Raw genomic sequence first — 19,594 nt, 5'->3', positions numbered from 1 at the left:
GAAATTGCGACGGTTGTGTTAAAAACACTAAATAGCCACAAGTTCACGACTTCAGCGGAGACCCTGGCTGCGCTTACCACATCAACAGCTGAGCGCATTCTAACTGGTGGCATCACCATCTCGTTTGGGGGGGTGGGGACGACTTCTATAGAAAATGGAGAAACCACTGCAGAAAGTTCTAAACTCAGCCAGTTCCATCACGGGCATCAGCCTCCCCAGAATCGTGGACATCTTCAAAAGGTGGTGCCTCAAAAAGACGGCATCCATCATTAAGGACCCCATCACCCAGGACATGCCCTCTTCTCATTGCTACCATCGGGAAGGAGGTACAGGAGCCTAAAGATATACACTCAGTGATTCAAGAACAGCTTCTTCCCCTCTGCCATCAGATTTCTGAATGGGCAATGAACCCATGAACACTACCTCACTACTTTCCCCTCCCCTTTTACACTACTTATTTAATTAATTTGTTTTTATTGTAGTTTATAGTATTTACTAAGATGTATAACATTGTGCTCGTGCCGCAAATACAGATTTCACGACATTTGCCAGTGACAGTAAGCCAGATTCTGAGGTGATTACTCAGCTGTCGGGTCGCACCGTCGGTTGAACGGGTCAAGCTGCCGCTGTTCAGTTGTGAAGCGGCCACGGACCCTCCCTCATTCACGCGCGACCCAGAAGTCTGGTTCTCATCGGGATTCGGGGTTTGACATCTTGTTTAGCGCTTGGAGTGAAAATCGGGCGGGGGTGCCCGGGTGTGTCGAGGGGAAGGGGAGTGGAAGCCACCCGGGACATCTCGCTTGGAGGTCGGTGGCAGGGGAGCTTCTCCATAATAAACACATTGATCTTCGCGGTCGGTGTATGAACCGCGTCACAGCGAGTCCCGCCGTGGGCGGCACAGTGACTCAACAGGTAGAGTTATTGCTTCCCACCTTGGGACACGAGTTCGATGCTCGCCTCCGGCGCTAACTGTTCTCCCTGAAATGGTGAGAGTTCCTCCCACAACGAGCGGGCCGTTGAGTTCCTGGCGTGTGGGTGCGTGCTACAATCTAGATCATTAGTTAAGAACGAGTGAAAATGAAATACCATTAATGTAAATGGGTTACCATTTGCTTCCGGGTCGACGTGGTCTTGTTAGACGGTGCTATTAAATGTTTTTTTTTTAAAGTTATTTTTCAATCTCCGCCTCCCCCACCAACTTATTCTGACTTCTTCCCCCTTTCTTTCCAGTGCCGATCTCCCCTCAGCCTCCCTTCCTTTAGAGACCCAAACTCAGACTGCATGTCTCACTGTAGTCCACACTCCCCACCCCCATTCCCGTTTCCTCCCACATCCCAAAGATGGACCAGTCGGTGGGATAATTGCACCTAGTTGTCTCAGTGAATAGTAGAATCTGGGGGTGGGGGTGGAATTGATAGGAGTATGGGAAGAATTGAAGTATAGGATGAATATAGGGTTTGTGTAAAAGGATAGTATAAACTCATTGGGCCAAACGGCCAGTTTCTGTGCTTCTAGGACTCTGGACTTGGTTTGAGATAGATTAGCCTATATTTCGAGATGTAACGTGGTACTGGACCCAAGGGGCCCTCACTGCCCAAATACGTGATGAGTAAGTGTAACTTACTAACCTGTGGGTCTTTGGAGTGTGGGAGGAAACTCATACAGTCAAGGGGGAACGTACAAACACCGGAGGATTGACCCTGAGTCTCAGGCTCTGTAATAGTGTTACTGTGCGCTCTTGGTTTGAATGCACTGAGTAGTATCCACTCAATCTATACAGAGTGTTACTGACCGAGTAATTGAGCCTTTTGGGCAGGTGGGGCTCTTCAGCCTTGGGTGGCTGCCCGCCTAGGAGAAGGAAAACTGATTTTACACCTCCGCTGTTTTGCGGCCATACCCACTAGTGGGAAAGGCTTTGGGAGTAAACCCTGAGGAAGAAATCCCGAGCTGGGGTCCCTAAGGCAGTTTGGCAACCTCTGCGACAACACTGGTGCCAAGTGTACTGGCCCTTGGACTACATCAGTGACGTGGAGAGGGGGAACATGCAACATAGGCCACAGCCGGTTCTTCAAATCATCCCACCCAGGCTTGTGTCCTGGAGAGTCCACCAGAGGCACAAACCATGATCCCCTGGGATCAACAACTGTCTACAGAATGAGCTGGTTCTCCGGCTGTGTAATAATGTTGTGTTACCGTGCACCCATAGATTGAAATGCACTGGGAAATATCCCCCATCTGTACCAGGTCAGTACTATGGGCAGCTTGCTGCAATGTTCTCCTGAGAAATGGCCTCCTCATCACATTCTTCAATTAAGTGGACAATGTTCTGTGGAATAGCATTCAATCCAAGTTAACTGGAGGCTGATGAATAGCACCTCTCTTGGAGTTCAAACTCCAGATATAGAAGCAGAATTAGGCCATTTGGCCCATCGAATCTGCTCAGCAATTTCAGCATGGCTGATCCAATTTTCCTCTCGGTCCCAATCTCCTGTCTTCTCTCTATATCCCTTCATGCCCTGACTAATCAAGAATCCATCAAGCTCTGCTCTAAATATACATAAAGGCTTGGCCTATGGCAAAGAATTCTGCAGACTGGCCACTCTCTGGCTAAAGAAATTTCTCCTCATCATTGTAAAAGAACGCCTGTCTATTCTGAGATTGTGTGCTTTGGTCTTGGACTCTCCCATCAGAAGAAACACCCTCTCCACATCCAGTCTATCGAGGCTTTTCACCATCAGTAGGTTTTAATGAGGTCTCACCTCATTCTTCTGAATTCTAGTGAATACAGGCCCAGAGCCATCCAATGCTCTTTATTTGACAAGCCACTGAATCCTGGAATTATTTTTGTGAACCTCCTTTGAGCCCTCTATAGTTTCAGCACATTCTTTCTAAGATAGGGGCTCTCAGTTCTCCCAAGTGAGGCCTCATCAGTGCTTTATAAAATCTCAACGTTACATCCTTGTTTTTTATATTCTAGTCCTCTTAAAATGAATGCTAACATCACATTTGCCTTCCTCGCCACAGATTCATCCTGCAAGGTAACGTTTAGGGCATCCTCCACAAGGCTCCCAAGTCCCTTTGCACCTCAGTTTTTCAGCATTTTCTCTCCAAGCTGAAAAGAGTGAACCCTTTTATTTATTCTACCAAAGTGCATGACCATACATTTTCCAACACTGTATTCCATCTGCAATTTATTTGCCCATTTTCCTAATCTGTCCTTCTGTAGCCTCGCTACTTTTTCAAAACTACCTTGCTGTCCACTTTGTATAGTCTGCAAACTTTACAACAAAGCCATCGATTCCATCATCCAAATCATTGACATATAATGTAAAAAGAATTGGCCCCAACACAGACCCCTATGGAACACCTCTAGTCACCGGAAGCCAACCAGAAAAGGCTCCCTTTATTCCCACTCTTTGCCTCCTGGCAAACAGCCACTGCTTTATCCGTGCTAAAACCTTTGCTGTAATAATTCTTTGTGTTAGAGGGCTGTGTGCATGTGTGAGTGTGAGTTTGTGTATGTGTTTGAGAGAGGGAGGAGCAGAGTTTTGTTGTTTGCTCACTGTTGTTCTGAACATTGTGGGGGTGTGGGTAGGCTACGTTGGTGCTGGAATGTGTGGCAACACAGCGATCTGCCTCTGGCACACTCAATTGATAGATAGATAGATACTTTATTCATCCCCATGGGGAAATTCAACATTTTTTCCAATGTCCCATACACTTGTTGTAACAAAACTAATTACATACAATACTTAATACTTAACTCAGTAAAAATATGATATGCATCTAAATCACTCTCTCAAAAAGCATTAATAATAGCTTATAAAAAGTTCTTAAGTGGTTTACTTAAATACAATTGTGTTGGTTATCACAAAGGATACATTTCACTGCATGTTTCAATGTACATGTGATAAGTAAACTTGACTCTTGAATCTCGAAACTGAATCCATTCTGTACCTGAGAGGGATAATAAATCAGCCATGATTGAATGGTGGAGAGGCTCGATGGGCTGAATGGCTTACTTCTGCTCCTATGTATTACGGTTGTATATCTAACCATGTTGCTGCAGGTTTTATTGTGACGACACGATGCTGCTACGTGCTTCACTACACTGCTATGTGTTTCGGTGTTACTGGCTACACGATTCATTCCACATGACAACAGTTCTTGCCCTTCAGAACTAAATGATTGGAGGCTAAGTGCTTTGGAAGCACCTCGGGCTGTGAAGATACTACTGAGAGGTGCTACTTCTAAACACTAAATGAAATACAGATACTTAAAGCTGAAATCGCTCGAGCTCTGTGCTGGCTAATCAAAGGCTGATTGACTCAGCAAAGCATATTGTAATGCCAGATTGCCGAAAACAAGTTCCATTGTATTTAAAATAAAACACAGGAGCAGCATCAGGCCGTCAACCTATCAATCTTCTCCACCATTTATTATCCCCCTAAACACGATTCTCCTGCCTTCTCCCTGTAACCTTTGACACCCTGACTAATCAGAGTGAGTCAACATCGTGGGCCGAAGGGCCTGTAATGTGCTGTAGATTTTTATGTTCAATGTTCTAATCAGGAACCTATCAACCTCCACTTTAAATATACACAATGACTTGGCCCCCATAATTGTCTGTGACAACGAATCCCACCAGATTCACCACCCACTGGCAAGGAAATTCCTCCTCCTCTCTGTTCTAAAGGGACACTCTTCTATTCTGAGGCTTTGTCCTCTGGTCTTAAACTCCCCCACAATAGGAAACATCCTCTCCATTTCCGCTGTATCGAACCCTTTCAACATTTGATAGGTTTCAATGAGATCCCCCCCCCCCCCCCATTCTTCTAAACTCCAGTGAGTTCAGGTCCAGAGCTATCAAACGCTCTTCATACATTAACCCTTTCACTTCAAGAATCATTCTCGAGACCCTCCTCTGGACTCTCTCCAATGCCAGCACATCCTTTCATAGATAAGGCGCCCAAAACAGTTCTCAATATTCCAAGTGCGGTCAGACCAATGCCTTACAAAGACTCAACAATATATCTTTTGCACTACTACTTTAAATTTTTATATATACCTATTGTAATTTATAGTTTATTATTATGTATTACGCTGTACTGCCGCTGCAAAACAACAAATTCCATGACATGCGCCAGTGATATTAAACCTCGTCTGTTCAGGGAAATCTTGCACCAGCACTTATTAAGAATCAGCTTACTCCCATTTTGAGAATATTCGAAGATTCTGCTTTTCCTCTCCTTTGAGGAAAAGACTTCTAAAGACTGGTGTACATCCAAGAGGAAATAAAAATCCTCTTCGTTTGTATCATATGGGCTTCCCTTAGTGTTAAGCAATGATCCATTCCGTCTTGCACTCTATGTTCTGTTCTGCAGTAAGATTGTAGAATCTTCACCTGGAGACGTTCTTCAGAATCAGAGTTGGGTTTATATCATTGGCATATGTGGTGCAACTTGTTGGTTTTGCTGCAGTAGCAGTACAATGCTAATAGAGAGAAAAAACGGAATCACAGTAAGTATATACAGTATATGTTTAATAGTTAAATTAAACAAGTAGTGCAAAAAAAGTAGTTGGTAGTGTTCATGGATTCATTGTTCTTTCAGAAATCAATAGTAAAGGGGAAGAAGCTGTCCTTGAATCACTGAGTGTGTGTCTTCGGGCTGCTGTGCCTCCTTCCTGATTGTAACAATGAGACGAAGGCATGTTCTGGGTGATGAGGGTCCTCAGTGATGTACGTTGCCTTTTTGAGGCATCGCTTCCTGAAGTTGTCCTGGATACTATGGAGGCTAGTGCCCATGGCAGACCTGACTGAGTTTACAACTCTCTGCCCTTTAATTCGTTCCTGTGCAGTAGACACCTCCTCCCAATACTAGACTGTGATGCAGCCAGTTAGAATGTTCTCCATGGTATACATAGAGAAATTTACAAGTGCCTTTGACATACCAAATCTCCTCAAACTCCTAATAACAATATTGATATGTTGGGTCCAGATTGGATCCTCAGATTTTGACATCCAGGAATTTGAAATTGCTCACCCTGTCTCCACCAGATCCCTCAATGAGAACTGGTGTGTGTTCCCTCGACCTACCCCTTCTGAAGTCCACAATCAGTTCTTTGGTCTTGCTGATTTTGTTGCAGCGACACCACTCAATTAGCTGATATATCTCACTCCTGTATGCCCTCTCATCACCATCTGAAATTCTGGCAACAATAGTTGTAATGTTAGCAATTATTCATCTAATCTCAGCTCTCTCTGTCTCTCTTCATATCGTGATTTCTGTATGCCTGTCCTTGAACCCATAAACACTACCTGGTTATTTGTTTTTGCACTATTTTGAATTTATAGTAATTATATGCCTTCAAACTATTCTGCCGGAGGACAACAAATTTTGCATCCGGCGTTCATGATAATAAACCTGGTTCTGATTTTCCTTCACTCACCTCATCCCAGGGGCCAAGGTCCAAGAAAAACTTCCATTAACAGTAAAGCCAATAATCTGTTTTCTGAAAGTTCCTTTGCCTTTCCAGTCCTGATGAAAGGTTTTGGTCCAAAATGTCAACTGTTTTTATTCATTTACATAGACACGGCCTGACTTGCTGAGTTCCTCCTGCATTTTGTATGTGTTGCTCTTGATTTCTAGCATCTGCAGAATCTCTTGTGTTTATAATTTGGCACTTGGCTCAGTACGTGGGATTTCAAAGATTCAAAGTACATGTATTATCAAAGTATTTAATGCAGTATACAAGCCTGAGATTTGTCTTCTCACAGACAGCCACGAAACAAAGAAAAACCACAGAATCCGTTTGAAGAAAACATCAAACACCGAACACACAAAGAACGAATCACGCAACTATAAAAAAACACAGAACATTAAAACATCAAGCCACAGAGTCATTGAAACAAACGTTCAGCTTAGATCAGTTTAGATCAATTCAGCGCTGCGTCTTTCATTTACTGCAGAGCAGTCCGCCCCGATCAAAATCGCACAAAATAGCAATAAAGAAAGGAGAAACCAGAAACGCATATAACACGAACCGTGGAGTTCAGCCCACAGACTGCATCGATTAAACCTTGCCCAAAACCCATGGCTCCCACACCTTCCTCCAGTAAAATCAAGAGGGAGAGGGAGCGGTCAAATGCAGACACCTTTCTATGGAAGCAGCGGGCTCCCATTCTCCCCTTAAACCAGGTTCACTAGGAAACTTGCTATACTACTGTGTAACATCCACAAAAAATTAAATTAAATTTACTGAGGTATTAAGAGAAATAATATTCAATAGTCTGGAAAATCGGCTAGTCCAACATCACCAGGATCCCAGATGTGCCAAACTGTAGGAGGTTTACTGATCCTGCATAATCTCGAGGCATTTTATGGGCAATTAAGGATGTTTAAAGTGCAGTCACCATTGCAAATTGCTTCATGGAATATCTGACACCAGTGTCCTGTTGTGTCAGGAAAGGCGGTGGCTAAAGACGTGCTCAAGAGACAGCAGTAAAAACCATTGAGAAGAGAGAAGCACTCCCACTACTCTCCACAGATGGTGCTCTGTACTGAATAGAAAGGAGCGTTTCAGTTGTGTGTAACAGGGTTATTAATAAAGGTATGTTCAATAAATGACAGGGGAGAAATGTGAATCGGAACAAGGACAAGGTATCAGAATCAGGTTTATTCTCACCGAAATGTGACGTGAAATTTGTTAACTTGGCAGCAGCAGTTCAATGCAATACATAATCTAGCAGAGAGAGAAAAAATAATAAATAAAATAAAACATAATAAATAAATAAACAGGTAAATTGATTACGTATATTAAATAGATTTAAGAGTGTGCAAAAACAGAAATACTGTATATTTTTTTTAAAAAAAAAGTGAGGTACTGTCCAAAGCTTTAGGAATTAGTCTCCATTTAGGAATCAGATGACAGAGGGAAAGAAGCTGTTCCTGAATCACTGAATGTCTGCCTTCAGGCTTCTGTATCTCCTACCTGATGGGAACAGTGAGTAAAGGACATGTCCTGGGTGCTGGAGGTCCTTAATAATGGACGCTGCCTTTCTGAGATACCACTCCCTAAAGATGTCCCGGGTACTTTGTAGGCTAGTACCCAAGATGGAGCTGACTAGATTTACAACCCTCTGCAGCTTCTTTCGCTCCTGTGCTGTAGGACCCCCTCCCCCCACCCCCATACCAGACAGTGATGCAGCCTGTCAGAATGCTTTCCACGGTACAACTATAGAAGTTTTTGAATGTATATCAATGGAAAGCAATCCTAGGTCCCAATTAATCTTCCCGTCTTGGGAGATGGTGCATCCAATCATTTCTCAGCCATCTAAGCAGCCATTCCTTATTATTCTCTTTGCCTTGGCATGAAAAAAAACAATTTATGCAAACAGCAAAAAAAACCTTGTCTGCCCCTCACTCGATGGCGCCGGAGTCCTGGTTCTTGGGCAAGGTTTAATCGACGCGGTTTGTAGATTGGACTCTGTAGTTCATGTTATGATGTGTTTCTGGTTTCGGGTCGCACCTTTTTTTTGTTGCTATTTGGTACGATTTTGATCAGGGTGGACAGGCTCTGCACCGGCAGGTAACGAGCGATATGCTGCTAGATTGAACTGAATTGAATAAGCCCCGACTCTTTTTCAATGCCTTTGTGACTTGGTGTTTTGTATTCTGTGTTTTTCTCTTGTTTTTTTTTTTTGCCATTTGCACAAATATTTTTTTTGCACACGGAGGTTTGATGTTTTTCTTTAAACAAGTCGCATGGTGTTTCTTTGTTTCATGGCTGTCTGAGAAGATGAATCTCAGAGTTGTATACTGCAGATATACTTTGATAATAAATGTACCTTGAATCTTTGAAAACCATCAAAACATACAGTGAAATGCTCTGTTTGTGTCGATATGAGGATCATGCAGGGGCATCCCACGTGCTTCTGGCACCAACATAGCATGTCCACAACTCGCCTACCTTAACCTGTATGTCTTTGGAATGTGGGTGGAAATTGGAGCAGCCGGAGAAAATGCATGTGGTCATAGTGACGACATACAAACTACTTACTGACTGCAGTGGGAATGGACCCTGGATCGCCATCACTGTAAAGTGTTATGCTGAATTCCACGCCATCAGGCCATCCCACAGCATCACCATGCTGGACGGGGAATGTCACTGAACAAATATCTCCACACCATGGTCCAAGATCAGCTCCTCAAATCACAATACGAATTCTGGCAATGGATTTGATCTTCACTGTGTGACAGTTCCAGAGAACAGCACCAATCACCATCGATGGTCTTCTGTGACCTCTGAGGAGCCTTTGATTCATTCCAATTAAGAGGAACTAACTGTATTACATCCTTTTCTCCAAGGAATGTCTCTGTTGTACCTCTGCGTGCGAATAATGGTCTTTAGAAAATTCAGAACAGATCTGTTACCAAAGCAGTGTGGTGTCAAGCAAGACTGTGCCTCTGTTCTTGATGAAGGGCCTTGGCCCGAAATGTCAACTCTTTATTCCTCTCCATAGATGCTGCCTGACCTGCTGAGTGTGTGTTGCTCTGGATTTCCAGCATCTGTAGAATCTCCTGTGTTTATATTCAACATTCTGTTATTATTTTCCCTTGTACTACCTCAGTGCCGTGGTGTGAGCGGAATAATCCTTAAGGATGGCGTGCAAAACAGTTTTTTACTGTACATTGTCACATCTGCCAATAACAAACCAACTTATTAGTTGTGATTTCCCCGGCTATGCTTCAGCAGCAGCAGAACACTGGGACTGACATCTGCTTTGTGTGACTGACATGGAAAGATTAAAGATTTTTATTTTAAAGATGAGCTTAATGTACATTGAAACACCGACTGAAATGCATTGTGTTCAGCAAAGACCTGAGTCGGAGGTGTGCTGGAGGCAGCCGACAAGTGTTGCCACACTGCCGGTACCAACATTGAATGCCCACAACTTAATAACCCTAACCCATACTTCTTTGGACTGTGGGAGGACACCCATGCGGTCACGGGGAGAACATACAAACTCCTGACAGTCAGTGATGAGAATCAAGCCCTGATCTTACAGCAGGCTATAAAGTGTTGCCCTAATTGCTATGTTATTGTGCTGCTGTGCCCCTAGTCAAATCAAGAATAGCAAAAGATTATTTCCCTATAATTTCATTTTTGGCTTATCCCACTTCTTCCAAATTCTGTGTTGCCATGGGCATCTGCATGGGCCCCTGTTATACCTGTCTTTTCTGTTGAAAGGCCTCAATAGAGAGGACATGGAGAGGATGTTTCCTGTAGTGGGGGAGTCTAGGAACAGAGGGCGCAGCCTCAGAATAGAGGGACGTCCATTTAGAACGGAGATGAGGGGGAATTTCTTTAGCCAGAGGGTGGGGAATCTGTGGAATTTGTTGCTGCAGGTGGCAGTGGAGGCCAATTCATTTGGGTATATTTAAGGGAAAGATTAATAGGTTCTTGATTAGTCAGGTTGTAAAAAGTTATGGGGAGAAGGGTTGAGAGGGAAAATGGATCAGCCATGATGAAATGGCAGAGTAGACCCAATGGGCCAAATGGTTTAATTCTGCTCCTGTACTGATATATAAACCTAACACTATTCACGGCTATCTCAACTGTACCTCTTCCTACCCTGTCTCCTGTAAAAATGCTCTTCCCTTTTCATACCACATGGCACACAATGAACAAGCATTTGCAAGGCATCTGGTTGAATTTCTAAAGTGATGCAGACTAGGTTAACCTCACGTGTTTTACCCTTTGAATTTCAAGAGAGTTGATTAAGTGTACATAAAAGAGCTGTCTATGAGGCTATGAGAATAGGGGAGTGGGAGTGCTTCGATGTTTCTATTGAAATCCTAGCATGGGGACGTGGGCCGAATAGTTTTCTGTGACCCATAATGTTATCATTGAAGGCATGAAATAATCCTCGGGCTTGTTAACCCACTGAGATTTTTTTTAGTTTACGAAGTTTAGGAAGAGCTATTCTTGGAGAGGTGGTTTGAACTGGAACACCGAGATTCGTTAGGATCAACAGCGTGGGATTTCTGTAAATTGAGAGGAAGAGAGATTTAAACCTTATTGTTAGGTGTGAATTGGGACATTGCTTGGCCTCGTTAAGATTAAATTCTCATCTCTGGCTGCTTGAAGTGTGAATAATGTGAGGGAAACGTGACGCATCTTGAAGCCATCTCCTGGTGGAGCTGTGACACAGGCACTTGCTGTTGTGCGGTTGCTAGCTGCCTTGAAATGGATTTTGCAGTTCTCCAGGGGGACAGGACGAGGCAGTGGTTTCTGGCCAGAGTGACATTGGCAACAATTATCAATGAAATTCCTTCCCCGCAGTATTCAGGCCTTCAAAGTAAATTTATTATCAAAGGACATGCATGTCACCATACACAGTACTGTGCAGAAGTATTAAAGCCCAAGACTTTTACACAGTACTGTAGTAATTTTATGTACTGCTGCCACTAAAAACACAAATTTCATGACAGATGTGAGTGATGATAATCCTGATTCTGATCTGGGTCTCTGTTGTGGACTGAGAGTGGGAAGGGGGCAGGGAGAGGGGAATCATGGTGTGTCTGTACCTGTGACGTGTGTGGGTGATGATAATCCTGATTCTGATCTGGGTCTCTGTTGTGGACTGAGAGTGGGAAGGGGGCAGGGAGAGGGGAATGATGGTGTGTCTGTACCTGTGACGTGTGTGAGTGATGATAATCCTGATTCTGATCTGGGTCTCTATTGTGGACTGAGAGTGGGAAGGGGGCAGGGAGAGGGGAATGATGGTGTGTCTGTACCTGTGACGTGTGTGAGTGATGATAATCCTGATTCTGATCTGGGTCTCTATTGTGGACTGAGAGTGGGAAGGGGGCAGGGAGAGGGGAATGATGGTGTGTCTGTACCTGTGACGTGTGTGAGTGATGATAATCCTGATTCTGATCTGGGTCTCTATTGTGGACTGAGAGTGGGAAGGGGGCAGGGAGAGGGGAATGATGGTGTGTCTGTACCTGTGACGTGTGTGAGTGATGATAATCCTGATTCTGATCTGGGTCTCTATTGTGGACTGAGAGTGGGAAGGGGGCAGGGAGAGGGGAATGATGGTGTGTCTGTACCTGTGACGTGTGTGAGTGATGATAAACCTGATTCTGATCTGGGTCTCTATTGTGGACTGAGAGTGGGAAGGGGGCAGGGAGAGGGGAATGATGGTGTGTCTGTACCTGTGACGTGTGTGAGTGATGATAATCCTGATTCTGATCTGGGTCTCTATTGTGGACTGAGAGTGGGAAGGGGGCAGGGAGAGGGGAATGATGGTGTGTCTGTACCTGTGACGTGTGTGAGTGATGATAATCCTGATTCTGATCTGGGTCTCTATTGTGGACTGAGAGTGGGAAGGGGGCAGGGAGAGGGGGAGGGGGAGGGAGTGGGAAGCACCAGAGAGACATTCTGTAATGATAGATAAACCAATTGTTAGGGATCAAATTACCTTGCCTGGTGTCTCAGGGCTGGGTGTGTTTGCACCCTCACTGGCACTCCTTCTCGCCACCTGTCCCACACCCTTCCGACAGCACTCCACCCTCGCCATTCCTGACATCCTGTGCTCCTGTCAGATTTACAGACTTGTTCTCCACTCCACATTGACAAATACAGTGCTCTGCAAAAACCTTGGGCACCCTAGTGGTATATATAGTATATGTACAACTGTATAGTAGTTAATGCACAGTACTGTACAACCCTGAGACTCATTATCAGAATCAGGTTTATTAACACTGGCATCTGCCTTGAAATTTGTTAACATGAACAGCAACAGTTCAATACAATACAAAATAGAGAATAAAGAATACACAAGTAAATCAATTATAGTATATGAATATTGAATAGATAAATTTTGCAAAACAAATATATATTTAAAAAGTGAGGTAGTGTTCATGGGTTCAATGTCCATTTCAGAATCAGCTGACAGAGGGGAAGAAGCTGTTCCTGAATCACTGAGTGTGTGCCTTCAGGCTTCTGTACCTCCTACCTGATGGGAACTGAGAAAGGTGCATGCCCTGGGTGCTGGAGGTCCTTAATAATGGACGCTGCCTTTCTGAGACACCGCTCCTTGAAGATGTCCTGGGTACTTTGTAGGCTCGTACCCAAGATGGAGCTGACTAAGTTTATAACCCTCTGCAACTTCTTTTGGTCCTGTGCAGTAGCTCCCCACTCCCCCATACCAGGCAGTGATGCAGCCTGGTAGAATGCTCTCCACAGTACATCTATAGAAGTTTTTGAGTGCTTTTGTTGACATGCCAAATCTCTTCAACCTCCTAATGTATAGTTGCTGTCTCGCCACCTTATCTTGCATACTCAATAAATCCAATTACCATGATGGAATCAATGAAAGACTACCAAAAAGGCTGTCAGCCAGTGTAAAAAAGACAACAAACTGTACAAATACAAAAAGAAAATAATAATAAATAGATATTGAGAACGAGATGAAGAGTCCTTGAAAGTGAGTCCTTTGGTTGCAGAAACATTTCAATAATGGGGCAAGTGAAGTTGATGGAAGTTAACCCCTCTAGTTCAAGAGCCTGATGGTTGAGGGGTAATAACTGTTCCTGAATCTGGTGGTGTCAGTCCTGAGGCTCCTGTACCTTCCTGATGGCAGCAATGGGAAAAGATCATGACCTGGGTAGTGGGCGTCCCTGATGATGGATGCTGCTTTCCTGCAACATGTTTCATGTGGATGTACTCAGTGCTGGGGAGGGCTTTACTGATGGGCTGTATCTACTGCTTTTTGCAGAATCATCCTTTCAAGGGCATTGGTTTTTCCATACCAGGCTGTGATGCAGCCTGTTAATATACTCTCCATCACATCTACAGAAGCTTGTCAAAGGTGTAGATGTTATTTAAATGTTGTTAATGCATCAGTTTCAACCACTTCCTCTAGCAGTTCATTCCATATACTGGCCACCCTCTGGGTGGTAAAATTGCTCCTCAGTTTCCTAGTAAATCTCGTCCCTCTGTAGTTCTTGAATCTCCAACCCCAGGATAAAGACTGTATTCTCCCTATCAATGTGTCTTCTGATTTTATACACCTCTATAAAATCATTCCACATTCTCTGACACTCCCATGAAAGCAGTCCCAACCTGCTCAACCTATCCCCATAATTCAGTCCCTCAAGTAAAATCAGCATCCCTGTAAATCTCGCCTGCACACTTTGCAGCCTAATGGCACCTTTCCTATAGCAGGGTGACTGAACCCCCTCCCCCCTCCCCCAGATGGATCCGCTTGAAACGTTGACTGCTTATTCCTCTCCATAGACGCTGCCCGAGTTTCTTCAGGATTTTTATTGTGTGTTAGTCTGGATCTCCAGAATCTCTTGTGTTTACAGTGTTCCAAATGTCATCTACCCCAGGCCTCTGCACCTCTGCTATGCCTGATCCTCTTTGCCCTCAATCCAAGAAAGAGAGAACCCCTCTGACAAAAAGCTATCCCCTCAGTGGGACATTAGGCTCAGCCTTTTCTTGGCTATGTGGCTCTGGAGTTTCTACTTGTCTAGAGTCTCACAAAACAATTTTAAACAGATTTGTCAGCTTGGAATATTTAGAATGATACTCCTTGACAGAGCAGGTAATTGTTTGGGCTGGGTAACGAGTACTACACAAAGGTTGGCAGAGCCTGAGGTAGGCCTAGGCTGATTAGGCACACCAGGAACTTTGTGGGCATGGTGAATGAGGTCAGACGCACAGCGGCTCCAGTCATTTTTAAACTGCATGAATTTCCCTCTGACAAGACAATCAAACTTCTGGCCAAACGGTTCAGATCAGGGAATATTCTCTGCCCCTCCCCCTCACCCCTGTTTCACCCCCCCTCCACAAAATTGTACTAGGCCTACAGAAAGTAGAGGATACAGTCCAGTCCATCACAGGAAAAACCCTCCCCACTATTGAACACATTGACAAGGAGCACTGCCTCAAGTATCCAGTATCAAGGACCCCCACCATTCAGGCCACGTACTCTCCTCAATGTTGCCATCGGGAAGTTGGTACCACACCACCAGCTTCAGGAACCTGGTAATCAAGGGTTACCCTTCAACCATCAGGTTCTTGAACTGGAGTGGACAACTTCACTTACCGCAACACTGAACTGATTCCACAACCTATGGACTCATTTTCAAGGACTCTACATCTCATGTTCTCAGTTTAAAAAGAAATCTATCTGTCTGTCTGTCTACTATTTGTCTATCTAACTACCTATTTAAGTCTGTCTGTCTATTTATATGCAGTTTCTTCTTTTGCACATTGGTTGTAGTCTTTGTGTAGTTTTTCATTGATTCATTGTATTTCTTTGTTCTACTGAGAATGCCTGCAAGCAAATGAATCTCGGTGTAGTATATGGTGACATTTATGTACTTTGAGAATAAATGTACTTTGAACTTTGGGTTACAGGCAGCTGCCCTGCTTACGATAGGTGTTCTGTTCCTGACAATGGTTCATATGTTGGAATTGAACGACATACTATGAAATATGTTGCTTTCCGTTAATGAACGACACAGTCTGAGATGTGCTGGGCAGCCCCCAAGTGTTACCATGCTTCCAGCATCAATATAGCATGCTCACAACTTACCGACCCTAACCGTACGTGTTTGGGATATGGGAGGAATCCGGAGTATGCGCAGGTTATCCACTTGTCACAGGGAGAACATACAGACAGCGGCAGGAATTGAACCATGATCTTACAGCTGGAGCTGTAAAGTGTCATGTTAAATGTCACACTACAGTGCAGGCTTTTGTAACCCGTGGGGCCTGAAGAAGTTTAAATCTTCCCTTTGATGGGAGTTCAGTGAGACTGTCTCTTACTGCTCCCCCTCTGATTTCTGCTGCCTTCCAAGTCTTATCACCTCCTGGTCCTTCCTCTCCTCCAATCTTTCTTACTCTGACTCCTCGTCTTCTTTTCCAGTCCTCATGAAGGGTCAAGGTCCGAAATGTTGACTATACTCTTTCTCATAGCTGCTGCCTGGTCTGCTGAGTTCCTCCAGTAGTCTGTCTGTGTTGCTTGGATTTCCAACATCTGCAGATTTTCTTTTGTTTGTGAGCACTCACGTTGCCTGTTTCTTGCGCCTCCTCTGGGAGATAATAAGTCCAAAAGACTAAGGAGCAGAATTAGGCAATTCAGTCCATCAAATCTGCTCCATCATTCCATCATGGCTGATTTATTTTTCTCTCTCAACCATATTCTCATGCCTTCTCCACATACCTTGGTTGCCCTCATTAATCAAGAACCTATCAACCTTTAAATACACTCAATGACAACCTCCACAGCTGTCTGTAGCAATCAATTCTACAAATTTGTCACCCATTGGCTAAAGAAATTCCTCCTTTTCTCTGTTCTAAAGGGACACCTTTATATTCTGAGGCTATGCCCTCTGGTCCTAGACTCTTCCAATACAGGAAACAGCATCTCCATTTCCATTCTATCCAGGTCTTCCAATATTTGATAGGTTTCAATGAGAATCCACCACCTCCCCCATTCTTCTAAACTCCAGTGAGTTCAGGCATTTTCCTCCAGCATTTTGTGTGTTGCTCAAGATTTCTAGCATCTGCAGAATTTCTTGTGTCTATGTGCAAGGTGGAAAGGAGTTTCACTTTGGAAAGCTAATCAGGCTGGAACTTTCTCTGAGACCAGCACAGTAGTAATGGGTTACAGGTGAGTGCAATGCATGGTTATGCTGACATGCAGGTGGCTGGAATGTGTTGGACAGGCTATGAAAGCGCATCATAGAATGGTTACTGAATGAAATAAGGCCATCGTCCCAGAGCCATGACTAGCAGATCTTCTGCTTCACAACTCCAATGACCTGGGTTCTATTTTGACCTTTAGTGCTGTCTGTATGGAGTTTGCACGTTCTCCTTGTGACCGCGTGGGTTTTCCCAGGTGCTCTGGTTTCCTCCCACACCTCAAAGATGTGCAGATGTCTAGCTTAAGTAGTCACTAGTGTGTAGGTGAGTGTAGAGGACACTGAGAGTATAGGGAGTATTGAACTAGATTAATTAGAGTCCAGAGGCAGTTTATAGGAAACATCCTGGGAATGAAAGGGTTAAGGCATGAGAAGAATGGGGTGGAGTGGGGGTGGAATCTCATTGAAACCTACTGGAATATCGAAAGGCCGAGGAAGAATGAACATTGGGAAGAATAGTGGAGGACTCTGGGATCAGAACTGAGGTAAGAAGGAATTTGCAGTGAATCTGTGGCAAGTCAAAGTTCAAAGTAATTTATTATCAAAGTATGTGTTCATTATACAAGCTTGAGATTTGTCTGCTTAGAGGCAGCCACAAAACAAGAAACCTGGAAGAACCCAATTAAAGACAAAATGAACACCCAATGCACAGAGAGAGGGGAAAATACACAAATCATTTAAACAATAAAAACAAGCAGCAGCATTCAGAACCAGATTGAGTCCATAGCCCTGAAGCCTGGAGCAGCTCCAGCAGGCCCAAAGCGTCAGCCTCAGTTCATCACACAGTGGTGCAATCGTATAATGAAGCTTGCAGATATGAAGGCCGTAGCAGAACATAGCAGGATAAGTCATTGGGTACATTTAAAATGGAGGTTGATGTGTCACAGGTTATGGGGGGGGGGGGGGGAATGTGGTTGAGAGGCAAAATTAATTAGCTATGATCAAGTAGCAGAGCATTCTCAATGGGCCAAATGGCCTAATTCTGCTCTTATTTCTTCTGGTCTTACGTGCTTGATGGTCAGCATGAATGATGGGCTGAAGGGCCTCCTGTATAACTTTAAGGGCCTCAAGTATAACTTTGTCTCTTGAGTCTGTTAGGTCTTTTGGATGTGGAGAGGATGTTTCTATTGGCAGAAGAGTCCAGGGTCCAAGGGCTCAGTCTCAGAATACAGGGATGTCCCTTAAAAAGTGACGACAAATTTTTTCAGTCAACAGACAGACAGACATACTTTATTGATCCCGAGGGAAATTGGGTAATTCATAGGGTGGTGAATCTGTGGAATTTGTTGCCACAGAGGACAATGGAGTGCAGGTTTTTGGGTGTGTTTACGGCAGGGATTGATTGGTTCTGAATTGGTAAGGAGTTATGGAATGAGAAAGTGTGAGAGTTGAGTTGATTCAAATAATCAGCCATGATTGAATGGTGGAGCAGACTCGCTGGGTTGAATAGCCCAAATCTGCTCCAATATCAAATGGTCTTACTGACACTTCTGCCAATTCACCTCCTCCCTCACCATCATTTAGGACCCCAAACAGCCTTTCACCTGCAAGTCTTTCGCAGTCATTTACTGTACCTGACGTTTCCGGTGTGGTCTCATCAACATCGGTGAGACCTGGCGTAGGTTGGGGAACCACACTGTCGAACACCTTCACTCCACCCGCACGGGGAGGATTTCACTGTGGCCACCCATTTTAATTCCACGCCCCATTCACATTCCAACATGCTGGTGTATGGCCTCTTCTGCTGCCACAATGAGACCACGTGCAGGCTGGAGGAGCAACACCTCATATTGGGTAGTCTCCAATCATTTTCTCCCTCCCTTTCCCTCTTTATTATTCCCTATTCTGGCTGTCATCTTACCCCTTCTGTTCTCCTCCACCTTCCCTGTCTCCCATGGTCCATTTTCCTCTCCTGTCAGATTCCTCCTTCTCCACTAATAACCTTTCCACCAATCACCTCCCTTCTTCCCACTTCTTTCCCCCTACCCCACCCCCATCCATCTGTCTTTAACTGTCTCTTTCCTGCTGCTACTCCTTCCCCTCCCTTTTTGTTCTGGCTTCTTCCCCCCCGCCCCTTCCTTTTCAGTCCTGATGAAGGGTCTGGGCTCAAAACATCAACTATTTATTCCTTTCCACAGATGCTGCCTGACCCGCTGAGTGAGTTCCTCCAGCATTTTGAGGTTGTTGCTCTGGATTCCCAGCATCTGCTGAATAGCTTGTGTTTATGAACATTGTGGGCATGCCATGTTGCTGGAGTTTGTGGTGTCACTGTTTGTTTCGATTATACATGTGAATAACAAGTAAATCAGTCCAAATCTAGAAATGTTATCATTTTGTTAGCTTTTCTAAGCATTTTCAGTGCCTGTGAATAATTCCCAGTTCACCCTGGAGCTGTCTGACTTCTCACCATTTAGATACTGCCATTTTAGAAAAGAATTTGCTGCCAAAACAAACAATTCCACATTTTCCCATCTTAGTCCTCATTTGCAACATCTTTGCTCGGAAACTATCTTTATCCCGAGTGCATTCTCTTTGTGGTCACTTGTATTGTAACCTGTCTTTGAAATGGACACAACCATAACCAGACCTTTGTGCTTTCCGAGTCATTTGTGGGATTGTTGAAGGCTGGCACTGGGAGACCCCCCACCCACCCAATAAGCCTTTCCAGAGAGAGTGAAGAGCAGGCTAGTGTGGGGGCCATGCATGATCAGAGGATGAAACCTACAGGAACATCTCCATCTAGAGTTTTGTCAGTCCAGGGGTGGTACTGTGAAGTTTAGGCCCATGAAATCCAGGCCAGCTCCACCACCACCACAGTCATACAGGCCGTTCGGCCAACTCATCCATACTCACACAGTTGCCTACATCAG

The 19,594-nt window shown here is 44.3% G+C and overlaps 1 protein-coding gene across 2 annotated transcripts in view; it reads left to right on the top strand.

Annotated features, from left to right (window-relative positions):
* The window catches only part of LOC140716566 (synaptosomal-associated protein 25-like), a 72,354-nt gene that overhangs the window by 675 nt on the left and 52,085 nt on the right, over window positions 1-19,594 (top strand). The gene's annotated exons all lie outside the window — the stretch shown is intronic.

This window comes from Hemitrygon akajei, chromosome 25 (assembly GCF_048418815.1).
Source record: "Hemitrygon akajei chromosome 25, sHemAka1.3, whole genome shotgun sequence".
NCBI lineage: Eukaryota > Metazoa > Chordata > Chondrichthyes > Myliobatiformes > Dasyatidae > Hemitrygon > Hemitrygon akajei.
The sequence above is the reverse complement of the archived record's forward strand: the minus strand, read 5'-3'. Positions and strand labels throughout refer to the sequence as shown.